This window comes from Schistocerca serialis, chromosome 7, assembly GCF_023864345.2.
Source record: "Schistocerca serialis cubense isolate TAMUIC-IGC-003099 chromosome 7, iqSchSeri2.2, whole genome shotgun sequence".
Taxonomy (NCBI): Eukaryota; Metazoa; Arthropoda; class Insecta; order Orthoptera; family Acrididae; genus Schistocerca; species Schistocerca serialis.
Window position 1 is genome coordinate 246,161,263 of NC_064644.1, and position 10,432 is coordinate 246,171,694.

The 10,432-nt window shown below is 38.7% G+C and overlaps 1 non-coding gene across 1 annotated transcript; it reads left to right on the plus strand.

The window, feature by feature from the left end:
- Positions 1-5,184: 5,184 nt before the first annotated feature.
- On the plus strand, positions 5,185-5,256 carry Trnat-agu (transfer RNA threonine (anticodon AGU)). Its single transcript has one exon. It is a non-coding gene; the product is annotated as a tRNA-Thr (tRNA).
- Positions 5,257-10,432: the final 5,176 nt, after the last annotated feature.

Consider the following 10,432-nt stretch of genomic DNA (forward strand, 5'->3'; position numbering starts at 1 on the left):
TGTTGAACTTTTTGAAGTGTTTTTGTTAAACAAAATGTATATTTTTTATTGTCTTCCAGGTCAGGTTATTATCACTTATATGACATTCTTCTGTGTGTCTGATAGGTTGTAACATATAATAAACAGTTGATAAAAACGCTACACCCATTATCCACATCTAAAGTCTACCACACAGACCCTAGCCATATTAAGAGTCTGTCATTTCACAAAAGGAAGTCACTGGGGATCCTTAATAATACTTAAAATTAATAAAACACAAATTACCAATTATGAAAAGATAGATGCCATTCACGATAAACATGACATGCTGAGTTTCAGACAGGCACAATGAAAAGACTGTTACACAGTGAGCTTTTGGTCAAAGTCTTCTTCAGAAACGAAAATAAAACACAGAATTTCACACAAGCAAACACATCTCATGCACTCGACAGTCTGTCTAGAGCAACTGGAGGTATCAGCCATGCATGCATGAGGTCCACCTGCTTGTGTGAATGTGTGTTTTCCTTTCTTTTCTGAAGAAGGCTTTGGCCAAAAGTTCAGTTTCTAACAGTCTTTTTGTTGTGCTTGTCTGCAACTCAACAATTCATCTTTAAGGTGAGTACCAAACTACACTTTTTATAATTGTTGATATTGCAGCCTGGACTTCCCATTGTATAAAAAACAAGTTAGTAAAAATTAATACGTAAATAACACAATAGTAATACCATAGAAAAATACTTGAAATATCTTCCCTAGCAGTCCATGAGGTGTGCTAACAGTGTTATGTACCGTTTACTGTGATGGATAGAGAAAGGCTTAACAATGAAATTGAAGGGCCTGTGTGTGATTGTGAATAATACTTCTCCATGACTGTCAAATGCTACATCTGCTATTTCCCAAAGACTTTTAAAGTGAGAACAGCTTTGTGTGCATGGTTATGTTTTGTGTGTACAGAGCTGGTAAAATTAATTTATGCACAATATATGTATCTTCCCCACAAATAAGTGACTGAGTAAGTGTTTATATGCTAGATGATTTTTAATTAATGGACATCATCACAACCTTTCATTAAAATAGAGTGTAAAATTTGCCAATGTTCTTCCTCTTCTTCTACCCTAAGGGAACAATTATGGTCAACTTTCTATCCCCAGCAGTACATCAGCTTAATTAATTACATGTTAATTACATTTGAATGAATTTAATCCACAGCAATATGGTGTAGTAATGAGTTTTAAAAGGTGAAAAGACAGATTTCACACAGAAGAATGAATGGGCAGCTCAGTGAACTGAAACACTAAAGAGTGGTTTCAGTTCAAAGAACAAACACTTCGTTCAACTGACAGAAAAATTACAGACTGGGTTCACTTTAAAAGAAAGAATGACTAATTCAGTCAATATGCAAAACTACAATGGACTGAATTGGCTGTTTTCATTCAGTTACTCCCACAAACTGGTTTTAGTCTCAGGAAATGAATGAATAATAATCCAACTGATATGTAAAACTACAGTTGACTGAATCACTTGTTTGCTTCCACAGACTGGTTTCACTCAAAAGATAGAATAATTCAACTGATTCATAAAAATACAACCAAATCACTGAATTATTTTCCAACAACCAACCAAATTGATTGTTTTCATTCAGTTGTTCCCATCACCACTGAAGGCAAACACCACTTTTGAACTGTCACCACATAATATGCAGGTGATCTCGCTCTACTACAGCATGTAGCAACTACAAGAAATCTGTAGACATTTAAAGACCTTGGACCACTAATATTTGTGTGTATCCACTGACAATATTAGCAATCAAATTATAGAGTTGTCTTCATATATCATCTTCTGATTGCCAGTACCTTTACTTTATAGGTGCAAGTCTCATTCAGTAGGACAATAATTTTGAAGATGACATTAGTAACACTATAGAAGTCATATACCATCCCTTTTCTGCTTTATAAATATGTGGAAACATTTGAACAATGGTCATTTACTTTCAATGAATTGCTGTAGTTATTGATTGATGACCTCATCCTTTCCTGAGTTATGGATAGTGTCTTGGGGAGTTGGATCATTAGGAGTAGGATTAGGATTATCCTTCTTCGTGGCGAAGTGATATTTCCAACAGAGAGTATGAATGTAGGATTCCTTGTATCTTCTAGGAGAGGATGATTTTGAGGAAGAGGAGGTGGGTCCTGCTGTGACGGAGGACGCATCTTCTAGGATACTGTCCTACACTCGTACTCTCTGCTGGAAATATCACTTTGCCATGAAGAAGAATAATCCTAATCCTACTCCTAATGATCCAACTCCCCAAGACACTATCCAAATTGAACCCTGACTGGAACAGTTCCGTCCTCCATCACAGTGGGGCCCACCTCCTCTTGCTCAAAATCACCCTCTCCATACCTTCCAGGAATTTCTCACTTCCAGCCTTGCCTCTCAATCCTTCTTGAAAAACCTTAATCCTACTCCCATCACGACCACTGCTGAAGCCCAGGCTATCCATGATCTGAAGGCTGACCTAACCATCGTCATTCTTCTGGCGGACAAGGGTTCCACGCCCGTGGTACTTGATTGTCGGGAGTATGTGACTGAGGGACTGCATCAGCTTTCAGACAACACTACATACAAAGTTTGCCAAGGTAATCCCATTCCTGATGTCCAGGTGGAGCTTCAAGGAATCCTCAGAACCTTAGGCCCCCTACAAAACCTTTCACCTGACTCCATCAACCTCCTGACCCCACCGACACCCCGCACCCCCACCTTCTACCTACTTCCTAAAATTCACAAACCCAATCATCCTGGCTGCCCCATTGTAGCTGGTTACCAAGCCCCCACAGAATGTATCTCTGCCTACGTAGATCAACACCTTCAACCCATTACATGCAGTCTCCCATCCTTCATCAAAGACACCAACCACTTTCTCGAACGCCTGGAGTCCTTACCCAATCTGTTACCCTTGGAAACCATCCTTGTAACCATTGATGCCACTTCCTTATACACAAATATTCTGCACGTCCAGGGCCTTGCTGCAATGGAGCACTTCCTTTCACACTGATCACCTGTCACCCTACCTAAAACCTCTTTCCTCATTACCTTAGCCAGCTTCATCCTGACTCACAACTTTTTCACTTTCGAAGGCCAGACATACCAACAATTAAAGCGAACAACCATGGGTACAAGGATGGCCCCCTCGTACGCCAACCTATTTATGGGTCGCTTAGAGGAAGCCTTCTTGGTTACCCAGGCCTGCCTACCCAAAGTTTGGTACAGATTTATTGATGACATCTTCATGATCTGCACTCACAGTGAACAAGAACTCCAGAATTTCCTCTCCAACTCCTTTGGTTCCATCAGATTCACCTGTTCCTACTCCAAATCCCATGCCACTTTCCTTGACATTGACCTCCATCTGTCCAATGGTCAGCTTCACACATCCAAGCACATCAAACCCACCAACAAGCAACAGTACCTCCATTGTGACAGCTGCCACCCATTCCATATCAAACAGTCCCTTCCCTACAGCCTAGGTATTCGTGCCAAATGAATCTGCTCCAGTCCGGAATCCCTGAACCATTACACCAACAACCTGAAAACAGCTTTCGCATCCCACAACTACCCTCCCGACCTGGTACAGAAGCAAATAACCAGAGCCACTTCCTCATCCCCTCCAACCCAGAACCTCTCACAGAAGAATCCCAAAAGTGCCCCACTTGTGACAGGATACTTTCCGGGACTGGATCAGACTCTGAATGTGGCTCTCCAGCAGGGATACGACTTCCTTAAATCCTGCCCTGAAATGAGATCCATCCTTCGTGAAATCCTCCCCACTCCACCAAGAGTGTCTTTCCGCCATCCACTTAACCTTCATAACCTCTTGGTTCATCCCTATGAAATTCCCAAACCACTGTACCTACCCTCTGGCTCCTACCCTTGTAACTACCTCCGGTGTAAAACCTGCCACATGCACCCTCCCACCACCACCTACTCCAGTCCTGTAACCCGGAAGGTGTACATGATCAAAGGCAGAGCCACATGCGAAAGCACCCATGTGATTTACCAACTGAGCTGCCTAGACTGTGAAGCTTTCTATGTGGGAATGACCAGCAACAAACTGTCCATTCGCATGAATGGACACAGGCAGACAGTGTTTGTTGGTAATGAGGATCACCCTGTGGCTAAACATGCCTTGGTGCACGTCCAGCACACCTTGGCACAGTGTTACACCGTCTGGGTTATCTGGATACTTCCCCCTAACACCAACCTATCAGAACTCCAGAGATGGGAACTTGCCCTTCAATATTACCTCTCTTCCCGTTACTCACCAGGCCTCAACCTCCGCTAATTTCAAGTTGTCGCCGCTCATACCTCACCTGTCATTCAACAACTTCTTTGTCCCTGTACTTCCGCTTCGACTGACATCTCTACCCAAACTCTTTGCCTTTACATATGTCTGCTTGTGTCTGTATATGTGCAGATGGATGTGTGTGTGTGTGCAAGTGTATACCTGTCCTTTTTTCCCCCTAAGGTAAGTCTTTCCCTCTCCATTAAAACCCACATCCTTTCATCTTTCCCTCTCCTTCCCTCTTTCCTGATGAAGCAACCGTGGGTTGTGAAAGCTTGAATTTTGTGTGTGTGTTTGTGTTTGTTTGTGTGTCTATCAACATACCAACACTTTTGTTTGGTAAGTTACATCATCTTTGTTTTTAGATATAAATAAAATGTTATTAATAAATAAAATTTTGTGTCAAATGAACAGTAATAGAGATCATTCCAATACAAGATAAAAATAATTTATACATGTAGGCCTACTCTATACCTTTGTGCTGATAACAACATGGTGTTCTTTATTCTAGTTTCAATAAACCACTCACTGACCTTAACAAATTGGAAGTCTTGCAAAATAAACTGTAAATCATGAATTACTAGTCATTCCATGAATGATTAATCTATTGGGATTCTTGGGAGTTCCTGTTAGCAATTTATAAAACAAAACTCACTCTAATTAATCCTCCCTTGTTGTAAGGTAAATGAAATGACACAGTTTCATAGACTTTACTAGTCTCATACAGACTTTATGTACATAGACTGATGTGGCGAGTGAAAATTTGTACCAAGGCTGGGAATTACACCCATGTCTCCTGCTTACTACTTGGATTGAGAAGGGAGGCATGCTGGGGTAAGTCCTGCAGCTGTGTGATCTGCTCTGCCAAGGTGACTTAGTGGTTAATGCACCTGCCTAGTAAGCAGGAGGCCTGGGTTCAATTCCCGGCCTTGGCACAAATTTTCAGTTGCCATTTCAGTCTATATACACAAAATTATTGTAACAGATGTTGTAATAGATAAAGAGCAGTTTCTCTAAAGTTAACAATTTTCTACTAATTACATAACATGTGACTTGAAATATGAATACTGTATGGTAATTCCACTGGTCAGTAACGTAAATATCTTATCATTAATCATGGTGGTTGTTCCAGTCCACTGTAAATGTGTTTATTGAAGGTGCACATCTAAGCTAATGTGTACATTAATGCAATTCTGATAAATCAAGGTCTGTTCAAAGAATTCTGGAAAATCGTAATTTCATACCATTGATATGTTGGAAAAAAACACAGTTGGAATCCCCACATATGCCTGTGTTTAGTGTGTAACTGCCAGAAATTTCACTGTTGTATGTCTGTTACTTATTGCTCAGTGCTGTATTGAGTAGAACATTGTGTTGCACATTTTGCGAATTTCAAGATGGCTGAGTTAGAGGAGCAATGCATTTGCATTAAATTTCACATAAAACTAAAAGAAATCTTTATAGAGTCATACCAAATGATGCAGTAACCTACAGTGGTGAGTGCTTAAGCTGTACTTGGTGTTTCAAAAATGGTTGGACAGAATTTAAAGATGACCCTTATTCAGGATGCCCTTTGACATCTACCAATGATGATCATGTCAGGAATGTTAATGAAATTGTGCATGCCAATCTAAGACTGACAGTCCAGGACATTGCAAAAGAATGTAACATTTCAGTTGGATTATGTCATGAAGTCCTGCACAGTGTCTCAGGATGCATCATGTAGCCACGAAGTTCATACCATGGCTCATGAGTCAAGACCAGAAAGACCTTTTCCTTGCAGCCTGTGAAGAACTCTTGGATTGGACAAATGAGAATGAGTTGTTACTTAAGAGAATCATAACTCATGATGAAACATGGGTCTATGGTCATTATGTTGAGACCAAGGTTCAGCCTTCACAATTGGTTGGGAAAGGTTCTCCAAGACCAAAAAAGCTTGTCAGGTGAGGTCAAATATCAAAGCCAGGCTGATAGTTTCCTTTGACTTTGGATTTGCTCATCCTGAATTCATGCCGCAGTGACAAACTGTTAATCACGGGTACTACTGGGACATGTTGTGATACCTACAAGAAAATATGAGAAAGGAACATCCTGAAATGTGGCGAGACAATTCACGGCTCTTGCATCACGATAACACACCTGCACATTCATCTCTGTTGGTGCATGACTATTGCACAAAAAACGAAATCACTGTGTTCCCTCATCCTCTGCACTCTCCAGATCTGCCCCCTACAGAGTTTTTATATTTCCAGAGTTGAAACCCTGTTGAAAGGCAGAAGATTTGCAATGATAGATGAGGTAAAAGAAAATTCACAAATGCTTCATTGTGCTGTCCAGCAAGAGGTGTATCAGAACTGCTTCTGGAAGTGGAAACAGCATTGGGAGCAGTGTATCATTTGTGGAGGAGAGTATTTCAAAGGAAACCATGCACAATAAGTAAAAGGTAAGTGTAGAAAAATGTTGTGTTCAAAGTTCTAGAATTTTTTGGACAGGCCTTGTAACTGCACTCCTAAGTTATCACATAAGCGAAATGTCGAATGTAAAATGATTTATGAAGTGTGAACGAATGGCAACACATATAGTATTTTACTGGCTCCAATGCAAGGCAATGTATAAAATGTTTGAGTGAATTATGAAGCACTTTTAAAGTAATATGGTGAGAATGGTAAGGGGAAGGAAAGAGAGAGAGAGAGAGAAAGAGAGAGAGAGAGACAGAGAGCACTACTGTAAACTACAGTTCTGTACTGTGCCATAAGGAACAGAAATAATAAATGTCAGTGTGCTTACAATATTAAAAAATATACATTCTATACTTACTGAAATGGTAGTCAATGGGCATCATAATTTATACGCAATTTTCTGAACAGACGTCATATATTAACGTGTTTACAATTACCTTTTCATCCCGCCACAAACAGCAAGTCTATGCATCTAATCAAATAGTTTTTCGGTTATCTACCACTTCTGTTGTCATATTTACTTAATACACTGTTTTTTATTACAAGCAGATGGTCGTCAATATATTGAAGTATTGGTGGTGTCATTCATGACTTACATTGTTTCTCTTAGTATAGAGGGCTTTAGATTAAAGTTAGCTGTATAACTGTGCACTAGACAGGTCTGATTTACTATAGTTCCAAATATGTATTCTTTTGGGCTTCTTATGTTTAGACATGACCACACCTTTCTTATCACCACATGGTAACATTTTCTGTTCGTGGAGTTTTACAATAATATCATGTTTTCCAACCCCATTGTTGAAAGTTTTCAAAAGGGGTAAATTGGCTGGGGAAATAGCAGGAAAGTTAAAGGGGGGAGGCACTGTCATGAGTGGTAAAATACCAGTGGTTATAGGGTTCAGAAAAGACCCTTTTTTAGGGTAGGGAGGACAGAAAGAAAGCAAATTTTAAGAGACGTTAGAACTGAGACAAACCTTAAGTTTGAGAAAGAAATCAAAAAACATAATTCCAGCTTATTACATCAGCATAAACAGCTATTGGTTAAGAATTTTCAACAGTCAGCAGATATAACTCTACCAAATTTTAACTCAGTCACTGTGAAATGTCAGCTATCTTTATTGTATCAAAATATTCGAGGACTGAGAAATAAAATTAATGAATTAACTATCTGCATAGATGAATTAGAGCCTTCAAACCCAGCCGACATAATCTGCCTCTCTGAACATCATGTGACCACTGGTATAGAACTTTTAAGTGTTACAGGGTTTAGGTTAGCATCTCACTTTTGTAGATCAGAAATGGAGAAAGGAGGAGTTGCCACATTCATTAGGAACTGTCATAAATTTAAGAACGTAGACATTCATAAATTTTGCCTAGAACAGCATATGGAAGCATGTGCAACAGAATTAGAATTTCACAAAAAATCCTTCATAATATTAAGTGTATATCGAGCACCTGCAGGTAACTTTAATCTGTTTGTAAACGACCTTGAAGCTGTACTGGCCCATTTAACAACCAAAAACAAAGAAATAGTGGTTGCTGGTGATTTCAATGTAGATTTCCTTAAAGACTCTCCCAATAAGAACTTGTTTGAGCTAGTAACACTATCACTCAACTTAGTTCCCACTGTAAAGTTCCCCACTAGGGTAGCCACTTACTCACAAACAGCCATTGATAATATCTTTATAGAAAAGTCCAATGAACAAAATTATATTACAAAACCAATAGTCAATGGCCTCTCAGACCATGACATGCAGTTCCCTCTGTTAAATGTTAATACTGAGCTGGATATAAAATCTGTTAAATCTGAGCTCAAGAGGATAATCAATAAGCCAAAAATTGATTATTTGAGGACACTCCTCAGAGACATTTACTGGACTGATGTTTACAGTGCTCATGGCATGAATGAAAAATATAACACTTTTGCTAATAAAGTGCTTACCTTATTCGAACACTGTTTTCCCCCAAAACTTACTAAGGTTAGAGCAAAGTCTACAAAAAAGCCATGGATTACTCGAGGAATAGGGGTATCTTGTAAAACAAAAAGAAAACTGTATCTGTCAATCCGAAACAGTTCCGATGCTGATGCTATAGCACATTACAAGAAATACTGCAAAATATTAAAGACTGTAATACAGATGTCAAAGCAAATATATTACAAGGAACAGATAGTCATGTCAGATAACAAAATAAAGACAATATGGGATATAGTGAAGGAGGAGACCGGTAGAACCAGACATGAAGAGGAACAAATAGCATTAAGAGTAAATGATACATTGGTGACAGATGTGTATAGTGTTGCAGAACTTTTTAATAAACATTTTATAACTGTTACCGAAAAGATGGGGCTGTCAGGTTCAGTAGATGCTGCTATGGAATACCTCAGACCAGAAATTTCAAGCAACTTCCATAATATGAATTTGACCCTCACTACCCCAACAGAGATAATGTTCATCATAAAATCTTTAAAATCAAAAACATCTAGTGGGTATGATGAAATATCAACAAAGTTAATTTGAAGAATGTGATTCTGAACCAAGTAACATATCAAGCTATCTGTGTAACCAGTCATCAGTGGAATATTTCCTGAATGGCTGAAATATGCTGAAGTTAAGCCACTGTTTAAGAAGGGAGATAAATAAATAGCATCAAATTACCGTCCAATTTCACTGTTGCCAGCATTCTCAAAAATTTTCGAAAAAGTAATGTACAGTCGGCTTTATAACCATCTTATCTCAAATATCATACTGTCAAAGTCACAGTTTGGATTTCTAAAAGGTTCTGATATTGAGAAGGCTATCTACACTTACAGTGAAAATGTGCTTAATTCATTAGACAAAAAATTGCAGGCAACTGGTATATTTTGTGATCTGTCAAAGGCATTTGACTGTGTAAATCACAATATTCTTTTAAGTAAATTAGAGTATTATAGTGTAACAGGAAATGCTGCAAAATGGTTCAAATCTTATATCTCTGGCAGGAAACAAAGGGTGTTATTAGGAAAGAGACATGTATTAAACTAGCAGGCATCATCCAACTGAGAACTAATTACATGTGGGGTCCCACAAGGTTCAATTTTAGGGCCCTTACTTTTTCTTGTGTATATCAATGACATTTCATCAGTAACATTACCAGACACCAAGCTCGTTTTGTTTGCCGATGATACAAACATTGCAGTAAATAGCAAATCGAGCATAGTGTTAGAAATATCAGCTAATAAAATATTTGTGGACATTAATCACTGGTTTCTAGCCAATTCTTTGTCACTAAACTTTGAAAAAACACACTACATGCAGTTCAGAACTTGTAAGGGGGTGTCCCACCAGTATATGTCTAACATACGATGACAAGAAGATAGAAGAAGAGGACAGTGTTTAATTCTTGGGATTACAGCTTGATAATAAATTCAACTGGGAGGAGCATACCACAGAACTTCTGAAGCGTCTTAACAAATCTCTGTTTGCAATGCGAATTTTGTCAGACATAGGGGATATAAAAATGAAAAAGCTGGCATACTATGCTTACTTTCATTCCATAATGTCATATGGGATTATTTTTTGGGGTAATTCATCAAGCCAAGCTAAAGTTTTCCGAGCACAAAAATGTGCAGTAAGAGTTATATGTGGTGTGAACTCAAGAACTTCCTGCAGAA